The sequence below is a fragment of the Ambystoma mexicanum genome, chromosome 2q (assembly GCF_040938575.1).
Source record: "Ambystoma mexicanum isolate Mex_15411 chromosome 2q, UKY_AmexF1_1, whole genome shotgun sequence".
Taxonomy (NCBI): Eukaryota; Metazoa; Chordata; class Amphibia; order Caudata; family Ambystomatidae; genus Ambystoma; species Ambystoma mexicanum.
In genome coordinates, this window is record NC_090924.1 from 911,977,750 (window position 1) to 911,993,444 (window position 15,695).

A 15,695-nucleotide genomic window follows, 5' to 3' on the forward strand; every position below is an offset into this window, starting at 1 on the left:
CAGAGTCACAGGCTGATAACCACACTCAATGCACACTTTTCGCACTGACCGCTTCCATTGACCTTAAACAAATTGTGCACACCCACACACACACCCTCGACTTAGTCTTCACATAATTCCTCTGCATCACCTGCGCAGACCCTATCCCACTTCACTGTTCTGACCACACCACCATCCCATCATCAGTCACCCCGTCGACTACGGCTCACAGAGTTGAGGCTAAACGCACCATCACTGAACCCCACTCATTCAAAACGTTCCTAGTCAATGAGCTAAAAGCAAACTTTGCAGACTTCCCAACCACAGGGCATGCCTCTGGCCTCCTGGAATTATTCAGAAACTCTTGTAGGAAATTGGTGGACACGCAGGCCCCTGTAAAATCCAGCCAGGCTAAGACCATACCGTCCGCCCCATGGTACACCCCTGAGCTAGCCTCCAACAACGGCTCAATCAGAGTCCTAGAAAAATGGTGGCGTAAAAACCATAACTCGAGAGACCTTACCAACCTCAAATCTCTGCATGCAAACCGTAGTATTACTGAGGCCAAAGATGCTTACTAATCAGACACCATTGCGGCAGCTACTAACAGGAGCAAAGTGCTCTTGGAAGTGTAAAGCATTGTATTAAACCCTCACCTGACCCCGAAGTACCAGCAACTCAGGAAAAATTAGACAGATTCAACACATTTATTTGAGACAAATAGACAAAATCTGAGAAGGCATTGATATGATATGATAGGTTATTTATAACACGCTTAATACCCAGAGGTTTCTAAGCATGGACCCAAGAATCAAACCTGTGGTTCTCTGTGTCGTCTTGCTTCCAAGGTGAGTGCATTGCCCTTGAGCTATCCTCCCGAGACCATTGAATCAACCTCTCACAGCATTAGCATCCCCTGCACCCAGGCATGCAAACTGCCCCTCTGTACCAAATTCTCTCGTCTCTTTCCCTTGCATCTCCTAAAAATGATTGCCTCCCTCAAACCTACTTCTTACTCTGACAAATTAATTTCAGCTTCCATCATTAAACAATTGATGGGCCCTGCGCTCAATTCGCTCCTCAGTATCATCAGTCCCTCTCTCGCAGAAGGATAATTCCACGGACACCCTCAAGACTTGTTTCAGACAACTTCTTTTGACAAAACCAACCCTATATCTGTACGACCTGGCCAACTACAGGCTTATTGGGCACTTACTGTTTATTGGCAAAATCTTTGAAAAAGTAGTTGCTACACAACTACTCGACAGAATCGAACTACTCCATCTCCAAAATGACCATCAGTCAGGGTTCCACCCAAAGTGCAGCATCAAGACAACCACCATCTATGTGGTGGAGGATGCTCTCCAAATCATGAATAAGGGCGACTCATGCCTCCTCGTCCTCCTTGACCTCTCGGCTGCATTCAGCACCATTGGCCACCACATCCTTCTCTCCCTCCTTGCTGAGAGTATGAGATTCTCTGGCACTGTCCTGATTTGGTTGACCTCCTACCTCTTAGGCAGACACAAGGCTGTCCAGATGAACTTGTTGCATTCTGACTACAGGTCTCCTGCTGAGTCCCCCAAGGTTCCATCCTCTAACCAATTCTTTTTAATGATTACATGGAGCCATCTTTTGTACCGCTGATAATATCACAGGCTACCTTTCAAACAAGGAGCCACCTAGTGGTGAAATGATGAACAGATTGTTAGAAGGCCAAGATGTGTTGGGGAGATGGCCAATTCGGATGATGAAATAAATGTGATACCTACAATGTCTCAAGTACAAAAACAATCCCTAGAAATTCCCCAGTGAACTGATCCTATGAAACCTACCCTTTCCTATGCCAGAGAGGAAAGGCAGCTGTAACTTTCTAAATGAGACTTTACCCACTATACCACAGGGATATGATACGATAAGTCATTCATAACGCGCCTGTAGACAAGTGTTTCTAGGCATCAGAGATACGTGCAAAAATCTAGATACATCATCAAGCCTGGATTAGACATGCATCATTTAATGGGTTATCTGCAGGCCGGTGCATTTTTACTTCTTACCTAAATGTTTCCTTCCTCATAGTTTACTAAGAGGAGTCAAAGGAGAGGTTCATCTTTGGAATGACTTCTACGTAAATTCTTTCTATTTTGCTTCCACATCTGAGGGGAGAGTGACCAGCTAGATGGGAGGTTTACAATAGTGGATGTGAGGAGCAGGTGTGAGGAGCAGATAATCAGAAGGAGTTGAAGGGAATGAAATATGGAAAAAACGTTTATAGCCTGAGGTAGGCAACAGTTTGCATTATTCCCAAAATACATTGGTCATTAATTGTATTGGCTGACAGTTTTGCAAACTAACTATGACTAATTAGATTGGCCCTTTCGGCTCCACTTAGCCCATTTGCCAACAAGACAAATGACAGAGGCCATCCTAATTAACCTAAATTATTTAAAGCTTCTTATTACCCAAGCCATGCAATCATTAGGTCTTCTGCCGTGGAAGAGATATATGGCCAAAGTAAAGAATACGACCAATGCATATCATTAGGGCTCATGTAACATGCTCTTTTGGGGCTTGTCTCATTCATTGTAAATGTGTTTGGTTGACCACACTGTAGCTAGTGCTGGTATAATACAATTGTTCTCACACAGCTATATACAACATTGTGAAATTCAAACATGATTGGAAAGTTATTAAAAATGCTCATAATGTCCCCGTTTCCCCTTTACAGGATTAGAACATGTTGACTCATTTTCCAATAATTTGACTGATTTTATGTTTCTAGAATTTGTAATGCCCAGGGAATTAAACAATCCTAGCCAGATGACTCTTTCACGATTTTGTCTGTATCAAGAATTCTTGCTAGTTTGGCCTCCTGTTCACACTAATCTTGAACAAATTAACAGGGTAGCAAATGTATATATTGTTTAGGTGGCAATCGTGTTTACCTTATTACAGTATTACTAAGTGTGTCCTCTCTTGTTTTGTGCACGCCATGCTTTATACATATACCTTTTCTGGGGCCTATAGTTGGTACCAGAAATGGCATGCGTCCACTATGCAGCAATCTGGTGTAGGTGGCACATTAACCACTACGTCGACATACCGAAACAAAACAACATCAGCAAAAAGTCTCAAAAGAAAACTCTGAACACAGAAAGCACTCACGCCAAGCCCAAAACACATCCGTGGACAAAAAAAACGATTCCTGAGGCAATTTATCCAGAGCGGCAATGCATAATGGTGCAAAAATTATAATCCCTCCCAAGGACTTTAATCAGGCGATGCCACTTTCATATCTATGACTGCATCTAAAACAAGGTATTTCCATATTGTCTCACCAAAAAAACATGAACTGAAATTCAAAATGTGCATAAATATTCTACTATCAGAAAACTGTGAACATCGAATATGCTAACTCGTGTGTTGCTTATGGGGCTCAAAGCCTTTGCACCCGCGGAATTGGACATATCATTCGGGCAAACATTGCCATAGTGCAAAAAGCAGATTCCTTCATGATATTTTTGCTTTAGGGAACCATGTGCATCAGTGCTAGGAGTCACCCCTGACTCGCCATACGCGTCGGCCCCTCTCTTCTGTGCCACCCAGAACAGCTGTACCCATCCTCTGTGCCCCTCTGTATCCTACCCACTGCTGTATATCTGTTCTGTTGTTACCTCTTAAAAGCCATCCGTTATGCATCTGTACTGCTGTATACCTATGTAAAGTGCTCTGCATAAACACAGTTGAGTATGTGATGTGAGCGGATGCAGTCCTTAGACTGAAAAAATCATCACCCCAGTGTAATGCAGTGGGTAAATCAAAGGTTTTAGAACTTGACAGCAGAATTAGAATCCTGCTTCTTGGATTAGCGTCTTCTGTTAACAAAGCAGTCATGTTTGTACATAATTGACGATAACGCATATTTGAAACAATTAAATGACTGACAGATGATAAACCATAATTTATAGAATAATTGAACATTGCGAAGTGAGCTGTTTCCTGTGAAAGTCGGCGGAGAGGTGTCTAGCAGTAAGTTAGGAGAATAGAGTGTAGTTGGAGTTGTGGAGAAGGTGGTCTGGTGTGAGAAGGTGTCTAGCAGAGAGGGAGTATGTTGTGGGTGCGATGCTGGGGTGTCAAGGTATTTGGACAAGTGGGAGAATGCCTGACTGCTGAGGGAATGTCTGGCAAAGTGGGAGCATGTCTGGTAGTGAGCGAAAGAGTTGAGTCAAGGTGTGTGAAGGGTATCTGCTGTGAGAGTGTGTGGCAAGGTGTCCGACCGAAAAAAGCATGTATGACAAAGGGGGAGGTAAAATCAGGGTCGGTGTGGTCTGCTGGGAGGGCGTATGGGGTGTCTGGCAGAGAGGGGGGAAGGACACAGGGTATCTGGTGAGTGGGATATCTTCTGTGTGAGGGGGTCTGCAAGGACAGTGTTTGGCGATTGCCGGGGGGTGGGGGGTGGATGTCTGGTGAGGGGGCTGTCTGCTGGGAAAGTGGGGAGTGTATGCTGCAAGCGTGTGTTGCTAATGTGGCAGGCAGAATGGGAGCATGTCTGGCAGTGGGGGAAGTGAATCAGGATGTGTGGGGTCTGCTGGTGGGATTGGGTGGAGGAGGTGTCTGGTAAAGGTGTGGAAGGGTTAGTTAAGTGAGAGGAAGGGCAACCCGGCTGGGGAAGTGCAGAGTTTAGTAGGAAGAAGTTATACTCCATGTTCTTTCGGAGGAGGGTTTGCCTGGTTTTGGGAAGTAAACTTTGGTTTAGGACTGTCTACAATTACTATTTCATAAAAAACTAAACATTCTCTCAGGACATCAAAAGCGACACAGCATGTTTCTTCGCAACTTTTGGAACCAGCTTCCAAAGTATGCACGCTGAATTTTTGACAGTCATCCCAAAATTCACGCTGAATTGTGTAAAAGTTTGTATCTTAGGCTGAAAATGTGTTATTCCCCGCCTTATCCAGTAGGCAGCCTCCTCTCACATCCTTCCACTTTTGTAGTGCACATAGCTGTTAATGGTTGACACATGTCCTTCCTGGCTCCAGGGGATCCCCTGTACACCTTGTGCATATGATAATCCCTGAGTATCACTAGAGAGACAGCCCTTAAGATAAAACATACTGCATACCTACGCTTTCGCTTTCCCAGATGGATGCCTTTCACTGGTGGCGTGGTGGGTGTGGTTTAGCTGCTCCAATGAAGCTGTGGGGCTCCACCCTAAACACTACCATGGACTGGCTGCCACTGGTGAGAGGCCCCTGTCAACTGCAGCAGGTTTCCCCAAACGAACTGTTTTGATTATTACTGATTTCTGATTTAGGGAAGGTTTATACAATCTTTTTTATTTTTATTTTTATTATTGGTTTAGAAAACCTCAACCTTTAATAACATAAAATCAGATAGAATACAAAATCACACAAAATACAGTGTGTCACTATAACACACAATTTAAAAACATAATACTTCTGATACATACTTATTATACTCTAAGACTGTGCATTACATCGATCTGTTTTTTTTGTTTTTTTTGCAGCCATCATTAAAATTCTTCTACTTTCAATGCCTTAATAAAACGTGTGGTCCCTGTCACTATGTAGGTAGTACGACCCGCCAAACAGTGATACCAAATTGCATCCTCATCCACTCCTAAAATATGATGGAAAGGTTCACCCAAGTAGACCATACGCAAGTTGACTAATGCTACGCATTCCATCACCCAATGTTTAGTAGTTTCCACTGTTCCGGATAGTTTACAGAAGCAACAAAAACCTTGATCGGCATGAATCTTATCCTATATGACCATAATTTGCTTAGTATAAACTGAATTCCAACGGAGTAGAAGAAAACGTGCATGCGTTGCTTTGCCAGGGTATATACTAAGGAACAAGGCCAAGACGCCCCCCTTTTTGTGGTCACCCCTCAAATGTGCCAAAGATGGTTATGAATGGAGTAGCTCCAAGGTAGACATCCAGTCGTATTGATACAGCAATAACTTCACTCTGGTTGGTTGATCCACCAAATCCTGTATAGAATAGCTTATAGAGTCTAAAATGGTACTTCATAGGACCTGTAAACCTTTAATCCTAACACAGCATTGATTCACTTAAAAGGACTTAAAGTCCACCAGTAACGATAATAAAAATAATAATAATTAATAATTTATATAGTGCTACGAACCCTTGGGTATCCGAGTGCTGCTTATTATTACCCACGGTGTGTGGTGCTCATTTATCGACATCAGAAGGATGAACGGTTGAGTTTGGCCCTGCTGGGATTCAAACCTGCATCAGCAGGCTCTGCGCAGATGTCAAAGCGTCTACTCGCTGTGCTATCGGACCGGCTATGATGCCTCTACAGACCATAAGATCTTTTGCAGGAGCAATAACATTTTGCAATAGGCTCTTGCTTTGAGTGAAACCAGACCAAGGTCATATCTTTTTGCCGCCACTGGCAAGCCTTTCAGCACATTCAATATTCTTTTCCAAATTCGTCCCTCCAGGATAGATAGATGGTCCAATATAGGCAAGGGATACGTTTCAATTCCATACAGCATCCTGGGAATCATTTTGGCCTCATTATACCTAATAACTGGTTTTAACAAAAACTTTCAAAATTGTACGTCAATCATGTTCAGTTGCGCAGCCAGCTTAAAGGTACGCTCGTCAAACCAGACATAAATATTATCCACCGAGGGTCTTGCATTTACCACTAAACTCAAATAAATCAGTGAATCAATGCTTGAGACTGCCACATTCCCAATATGCCATTGAAATTTACATTTCTTCTTGGAGTTTGCAAATCGTATAATTTTGGACTTTGCAGGATTGATGTTCAAGGCATGGTCTTACATATACAATACAAATCGATTAATTAGACGTTGAAGCCCAATTCTAATTGCATCAAATAGAAAGAAGACATCTGCATAAGCAAGCCATCCATAACAAAGATTTTGCCGTTTAGGAGAAATAAATGATGCCGAAAGCAAAGCATCTTCAATGTCAGCGAGATATAGATTAAAAAGACAGGGAGCAAGGACGCATCCCTGTTTTACCCCCGGGCAGTAGGTATTCTTCTTGTTACAACACCCAAGTTATTTAGTCAAACCTGAATATCTGTTCTTCAATATAAGCCATGAATGGAGCAAACCTGCAGGGATACCCAAGCTTGTAATTTCATCGATAAACCCCTCCAGTCCAAGCCGCCATCAGATCAAGGGAGGCACCATATATCACGTCATATTTCATATCCCAGGCTACTTGCTGGACACAGTTTTTCACAAGCCCATTATCTAATGTCCCCATCTAACGCCTAAAGCCTGTCTGATATTCTTCCTGTCTCTACATCCCAGGTCTCAAGATGATGTAGCACAATTGTTGTGAATAACTTACTATCCGCGTTGAGTAGCGTTATGGGGTGATAACTAGAGGGGCTAGCTCTGTCACCTCTTTTAAAAATGGGAACAATATAGGCCGTGGACCATGTAGGGGGAAAGAGGCCAGTAGCAAGTTTGTTAGCAAAGAGGATATATAGTGTCTTAGCACAAGCCCTGTAAGTGACTTCAATCCAGCACTCCAGCTAAGTCAATGCTTAGGGTAGGATGCCCAATGGAAGCCCTTATTTATATATTTTTATGTCAAAGTTCTTTAAATCTGGATGATGAACCCTTATGAATCCCCCTGACCTCACTGAGCCAAGAAGTAGGTTTGTTTTGGAAATTAAAAGGTTTATTTGAAAAATTAAACAATATATATATCACACTTTTATGAACAAAATAATATCTGAATAGCACACTTATGAATATGGACAGTAATCAACAATGGGTAATATTACAAAATCAACAATCTCTTTTATCACTTAGGAGTAGGAATAGGAAGGATAGGGTAGCAGGGAATACTTTATATGATTCAAAGAAAATGCAATGATAGGAAAGAATGCAACACAGAAATAAACTTAATATGATTTCAATCAAAAGATAATATGGTCACCTTTTCCCCTGTGACTACTCACTCCCCCCACTATTATGCAATATGAGAGATGGAAATGAGGCGCGCAGGTTTCAAGAATACAATCAATAATGCAGTTCAATTCCAGTTCCCCCAGCAAGCTTAGACAGACACAGGAATGATTTTAAAACAGCCAAAAATACTTTTGATTGTGATTGCAATGAAGGTGAAAAATATGCTAAAATGATTTTAGTTCAGTAAATGAGATTCAGGATAAGTAAGAATCACTTTGGATTGGTTCAGGTCAACACTAGTAATGATTCATGAATGATTATCAGATGGAAAACGAAATTCAGCAATTGTAAACAAGAAACAGCTATTTTGGCATGTGTTGAAATGGAATTAAATGGCAATTTGCTGCAATTTTTCCGCATGCATGATTCGGTTCTAGGACATACAGTTCAAAAGTTACGGAGGTTTTAGTGAAGGTACATTTTTCAGAAATAAAGTGAAGATTTCAAATATGACAGATTGCGCTTTAAAGGTTTACCAACAAGGATAGGCTTAAACTAAGGAGCTATGAAGAAGCAAGACATTCAACGGGCATCCACCACAACCGCGGCACCACCGCTCTGGTCTCTGTCCGTCAAAACACCTGTCCCTCTTCAGAAAATATCAGCGCAAAAATGATTATTGCTACAATTATCAAGAATTATGTGGAGGAGAGAAGAATTTAGGATAGACACAAGATCCTATAAGGCAGTTCTGGAGAGGTTGAAATGGATTGAATATGATTACTTTAAACTAAGAGATGACTATGTATAGTTCTAGACTAAATACTCACTCCTATGCTTTGGGATGGAATGGAATGGACCCCGTCACAGATCTGGTCAAGGGTTTGGCTTCACTCGCCACCGGACAGTCTCAGGCACTGTGGGTTCTGCTCTCAGAACTGCACGGTGTTCTGGGTGGCCTCTTGAACTGGATCTGATGGGTTCTGGATACAGCACTGCTCTCTCTGGGTCTGCAGCTTGGTTCTAGCACAGGGTTCTTAGCTAGAAGCAACACAGCTCAGCCAGGCTGTTGAATGGTTGGTTATGCCCCGTGGAAGTTTAGGGGTTAGAATCAGGTTTGCAAAAGATTCTGAAGCCTGCTGAAAAGGGTTCAGCTTGTGGGTTAGACCTCTCTACTTCAAGGTTCTAGAGTTTGGGTTCTAGAATTTGGATCTATCTGGAGTCTGGAGTCTGGATCTATCTGGAGTCTGAAGTCTAAGTTCTGGAGTCTGGAGTCCTGCAGGGTGCTTTGCCAAGAAATTGGATGATGAGTGGAAAAAAGTGTATCTCCTGGTCTCGGCAGTCCCTATTTATGTATTTCCAAAGTGGGGGGAGGCTGACTCTCGATGCCCAACCCTCTAAGGATCCTGATAGGTCAGAGAATTTCCTGTCCCCTGATTTGAGACAGGAGCAGTGTGTCATATGTGTCAGAGTGATGCTGTGTTTTATGGCTTAACTGAAATCCCTCCCCTTTGCTTTTACATAGAAAATCTATTTTTCCCAAAAAAACATATTTCCCAGATACACAAATTGTTCATAATACATATACACATCACAGCTTAATTAAGGCATGTCTCTGTTCAAGTCCCATGTTCCTATGAGCTTGGGTTCAGAAATGACCACTTATTTGCGCTTTTGGTGGGTTTCCCAATATTGGTTCTGCACCAAATTTTACACAGGCATACACAATCCGTCTGATCACATTTCTGTACATTTTCTTGTCCTTAGGATAAACATAGCAGCTACAAGATGAATAAATTCCGGGGTTTAGTCTTAGAACATCGCACAGATTTCAGCATAGTCTTAAATTGTGAGTGAATTTTTCATTTCAAGAACCTCAAAGCTTCCCATTTTTGTCAGCTTGGTACAATTTGTTATAAGCATTTTATAAAACGTACATTTGCTTTCAATTTAATTCACATCTCAGTCTGGTCCGCCCCTAGAGCTGGGCTGAGTCAGATGGTCACATGGCCTGCCTTCAAGCCGGAGCAGTTTTTGATCAGTCACACCCAAATTAGCATTCCTATTCAGTTGAAAGACTCTATTGTCTCTTTCTCCTGCCAGCAGAGGAATCCCCTCCCCATCTGATTAACATGTCCATGCGACATCCTCCCTTTTGGTGGCAAGGCCCAAGGTGTGAAGGGTTCTCAGTGAAAGGCAGCCTCTTGAACGTTTTAACTAAATCAGATTGCCTTCTGGTCAATTGCAACATAGTTCCTTGTAAAACAAAATACATTTATACATTTAAAATTAGCAACATATCTTTAAATCCAGTCTTTTTCAGCATCAAATCAATGTGTGGCACTCTATATGGCATTTTGATAGAATTCTCTTCTTTGGCATATTTAACTTCTGAAACACAGCTCTCCTGTCAGAATTATGAATCGCCAGCACCTGTCAGAGGCGAGTAACGGTACTACACCCATTTTTGACAGCTGTCTTTCCATCAGTATCTTTAAAAGGGGATTTTGCTCTGATAGCATATGATTCTTGCTGACATTGTATTGATATGGATTTTTGCAGTAGAGTAATGTGGAACACCCAACAGAAGGTTGGATCTTTTTTTGGTGGTTTTGTGAGCCATGATTTTAGCACATTTGACACCTAATAAAAACAGATTTTTGAAACTAGCTCTGTTTCTTTTGCAATTAGCATTGCTATTTCCAAGTGTTTTCAGGCTACTTTGTGGGTAGCCCAATGGTGGTTTTTGGCAGTGGTCTCCTGTGCTCACTCAAATAGGCAAAAGTGGATGGTGGTTCATTTTTCAGGTTTTCACTGCGCATTTTCTGGTGATTTCTGGCAAGCAGCAAGCTTTCCGGCAGCCATTATGATGTTTCTGCTTCCAGCAATGCACAGTGATGTTGCAGGGCTTGGAAGAGTGGGTTGATACATCCCACAAGCCCCCCTCTTGCGATGGCCATTGAACTTCCATCAATAAAACTTCGCAAGACTGGGATGTAAGCCTCATCTCTCCGGATTCCACAAATGGCAAAGTTCATCGTCTTTTCCTCCATCAGGGGTGGATCGATCGGTTCTCCTCGCCAGTCCTGATGGGAGTATTGAGCGATACCCCGGGCCCGTCGGATCTTTGCTCCCGGTCCCCGGGTCGTACTCCTTGGTCAGTCTCCATGGTTTATCTCTCTTTCTCTCCTAGGATGACAAAGCAAAAACATATTTGTAGACATTTCCCCACCACTATTACTGTAGTGGGGCGGACATATACATTTTATAAATCAGGAGACATTTTTATTATTGTATTTTATAGACTATATGTGGAATATTTTAGGGTTGATATATTATGGATCTGGAGTGGCCCCCTCTGGGGTTTCAGAAGACTCCTCCAGTTGCTGCAGAGTGTGCATAGGATGGCAATACTTTAGCTGATTAATATGGACCCACTTGTCTTCCCCTTCCGCCAAACTGCCTTTGGGGATGCAGATCTTGTAGGTGACTGGTGAGATCTTGTCTACAATTTCAAAAGGTCCCTTCCAGGTAGGCAGAAATTTCCGCTGTTTGGCATGGTTCCTTTGGAAATTGTATAGATAAATCCGATCTCCTACATTGTATTATTTCCTAGTAGTCTTTAAGTCATAGTGGGTCTTCAGGCTGTTGGCTGATCTTTCTAGATTTCGCTGAGCATAGGCAAAAGCATGTTGAAGATGTTTTCTTAAATTTTCAACATATTCATGAGTTGTGAAGGCATTGATAAATGTCTGCTCTTGGGTCTTGTAGAGCAGATGCTGGGGAAGCACCATCCTGCGTCCAGTCATCAGCTCAAATGGTGACATTTTAGTTGCAGATGAAGGGGTAGATCTGATGGCCATTAGGACAAGAGGTAATCGGATATCCCAAGTTGGCCCAGAATCTGCCACAAACTAGGGGAGCGAATCACAGTTTGTGAGGGATGTTGGCTGAAATGTACACACACAAGACACCCCTTCAAGTATTGGTCGAGGTCCTGCCCCATGTGTGACCAGTATGCAACCTCTCTTAAGATTTCAAATGTTGTATGAAACCCCCAATGACCGGCTGTGGGCGAATCATGGGAGCGACTTAACATCAGGCTTCGGAATAAGGTAGGAGCCACCCACTGATCATGGCCAGCTTGGGATTTCCTTACCAACAAACCGTCTTGGATTCAGAACATTTTTGGACATTTCATCAACACTCTGAGGTCCTCTTTCCCAATGTAATCGGTATCCGTCAGGGGAAAGTTCTCAGGGTCCTCAATGTGTTGATAAAACTTACCAATTATTGGATCCCCTTTCTGAGCCATAATCAAATCAGCATCTGTGGTCTCCTTACTCCATTGTGCAGTTGAAAGATCATTTTAAGCATTTGTCTGGGACCTAGTGATAGCAGTGATCTGGATTTCCCCCAACAGGGACTCAATCTCATTTAGATCCCCTTGGATGGCCCTGGTTTTGGCCAGCTGATCAGCTAAGTAATTTCCAGTTTTGTCTGGTCCCTCTACTTTGGAATGACCCTTGATCTTTTTCCAGTAGATGGTCATCCCATTCAAGGTGACCAAATCATCAATATTTTGAAATTAACTTCCCATGTTTCAAGGGTTTGTTATTAGCACATAACATGCCTCTGGTTTTCCAGTTAACCAGGTGCTCCACAAACCCGTTCCGTACATAATCTTAATCTGTGATTATGACTAGTTTGTGGAGTTGATGTTGGTCAGCAGTGAGGATGGCTTGATGCACAGCCATCAACTCTGCCACTTGAATACTTCGGGGACCAATCTTGTACCCAGCGGAGGATTCTGGGGACTTATTCACCCATGCATTCCCTACGCCGGTCACAAGTTCTTTCTCCCCGTTGTTGTCAACATGGTAAGAGCATCCATCCACATAGACAGTGGGCATTCCCTCAAACTTGTCTTCTTCAAAGACTTTGTGTGGGGAATTAAGGTATGCCTCAAAGTTTTCATTGATTTTTAGACTCTCGTCCTCGAGACAGTTTTCTCTGGCACAATCATGCAAGTCAGCCAGACCATGCACGAGGGGACTCTTCTTGTTTTGGCCATATCGGACCTCCACAGGAAAGCCTTGCATTGACAGAATCCAGGAAGTAATTCGGGAATTACTCACATTTCCGGCCCGGATTCTGTCACTTTGGATATATTGCAGAGGCTGGTGTGGAGTCTCCACTATGATGTGTTCCCCCTGGATAAATGGGCGGTAATTCTTCAATGCCCACACCGTTGCCAGGAGTGCCTTCTCACAATCGTTGAATTTTTCCTCCACATAGGATAAAGTTTTACTCGCATAGGAGATTACTTTATTGTGCTTGTCATGCTTTTGGTATAATACTGCAGTCAAGCATGTATTAGAGAACCCCGTCTCCAAGAAGAACTCCTTGTTTCTGTCAGGGTAAGCTAGGCAAGGCGCTTGTGAGAGGCTTCTTTTGAGTTGTCTTACTGCCTCAGATTGTTCTGGACCCCATTTCCACTTGACCCCCCCCTTCAATAGATGAATCAGGGGTCTGGTGATCTCTACGTAGCCGTCAATGAACTTTCTGCTGTAATTAGTCAGTCCAAGGAGGCTCCGTAGTTCCCGCAGAGTTGTGGGGTCCTTCAGTTTCTGGAGTGCTTCCACTTTCTTTTCCTGGGGACAGAGACCCTGAGGAGTAATCTCATGCCCCAAGAAATTCACACGGGTTCTACACCACTGTGCTTTCTGAAAGTAAAGTCTTGCTCCGGCGGCCCTCAACTGTGTCAGAACATAATGGATCTCTGCTATGTGTTCCTCAACAGTTGAGATTTTGATGAGGACATCATCTACATAAGCCAGGTTACCCCTCTCACCCAGGTCGGGCATGGCCTTATGTAGAAAAATTTTAACTCATTGCCGGAGTTGAGGTATCCGAAAGGAGTCCAGATCCATGTGTACTGCTAGCCCCCAAAGGTAAAAGCCAGCTTGTATCGGTTCTCCCTAGTGACAGGTACAGTCCAGTAACCATTGGTCAGGTCTATTGCAGTGAATACCTGTGACCGTTGGATCTGGGCCAGCCCTTGGTCAATGTAGGGAAGAGGCCACCGGGAAGTATGGACCCGTTTGTTGAGCTCCCTAAGGTTGGCGTAGAGTCTCCACTGGCCGTTTGGCTTCAATATCCCCAGCACTGGATTATTGAAGGTGCGGTGGACTGGACGGATTATCCCACGGGACTCAAGGTTCTTAATGATTTCAGTCAGGGACTCCATTGATGCGAGAGGCAAGCGATATTGCTTCACAAACACTGGAGTCATGCCAGGATCCGTGGGAATTGTTGTGTGGATGTCTGTGCGACCACAGTCATATGAGTCCACCGCAAAGAGATCTTGAAAATCCAAGAAAACTTGTTTCAACTTTTGCTTCTGCTCCAGAGTCACACAGGCATCAGCTAGGTTGACTCTCTATTCAACCATCTGCCTGAAGCCTGGAAAGACTTCTGGTTTCGCTATCTCAGCGGCCTCCTCCAGCTGGGCGGAGAAGTCCCTGGTCAGACTGCTGATTTGGACTGGTGGCTTCAGGTGGGAAAGGCAGCCTTCATGGACCTGGAAAATCACCTCATCCCTTCATAAGGGCAGGAAGTGTACACCAGGAAGTACCCCCCATGCCGGGTGAAGATCCTGTCTGGTGTTGTATTGTCGTCACTGTCACTGTCAAAACAGTCCTTGGGGATTGGTCCTAACAGTTCATTACCTAGATCAATGGAAAAATGTCGGTCATCAAGTGCCATTCCAATAATGGTGCCTGCGGATAGAGTGATACTCTTTAAGTCGCTGTTATCCACTTCTATTGGAATGGTGTCATGTTCTATATTGACCAATGGTGTTGGTTTACCCCCAACCCTTGCTGTTGGAGAGAAGCATTTAGATAAATGTAAGCATCAGGGCTTTTTAATTTCTGTCCTCTTTTAACTTTCACTTCCAGGGAGAATTGTCGGGTCCTTTCTGGGATGGTGACTTCCTCTCCAATCTGAATTTCAACTGCATAAGGTAGCAATTGAGCTGACCTAAATGCTTTCTCTGGATCATCAAAGCCCATGGGATTATCCGCTAATCGGGACCAAGCTTTGAAGTTTATTAGGTCCAAACTAATGGCAAAGCGATTGAGAATAACACTGCCTAAGTAAAAGGCGGCGGTGATGTCTCGCACGACCCAACAATTATGGACTATGCTCTTGTTGCCAATGGAGATTTTGAGCATACACCTACTTGGCAGGAGATGTTTGGAATTGGGTGTTTTCAGGTCCATTTCCCATTTGTCTATAAGTCTAAAGGTGGGAATGGCTGGATCTTTTGGGAGTTGGCGAAACATGGCATCGCTGATGAAGCTCTTACCATTGTTCACACACACTCGGGCGAGAACAGAGTCCTTCCCTTCATTTGATTGAATTGGGATGAACAACTGCTTTCCAACTTGCTGAACATCAACCAGGCTCTCAGCTGATTTCACATCTTTCTGCACTATTGGAGTGGGAATGTCTGATTGTGGATTGGTAAAGAATTTCAGAGTTTTTCCTTCCAGTGTGGAATACCACCTTAAACTGGAAGGAAGGTTGATTTTCAGAAATAGAGAGGACCCCCCCATCACCAGTCTGTTGTCCTACTGCTATTACTGTCACGTCTGGAATTTGGTTGTTCTGGAAGTGAAATTCTACTTGGTCAGATTTTTGTTCAACCATGTGGCATGTGCCGTTTAAACTAACATGGTTGACACTCTGTTTTAATTTT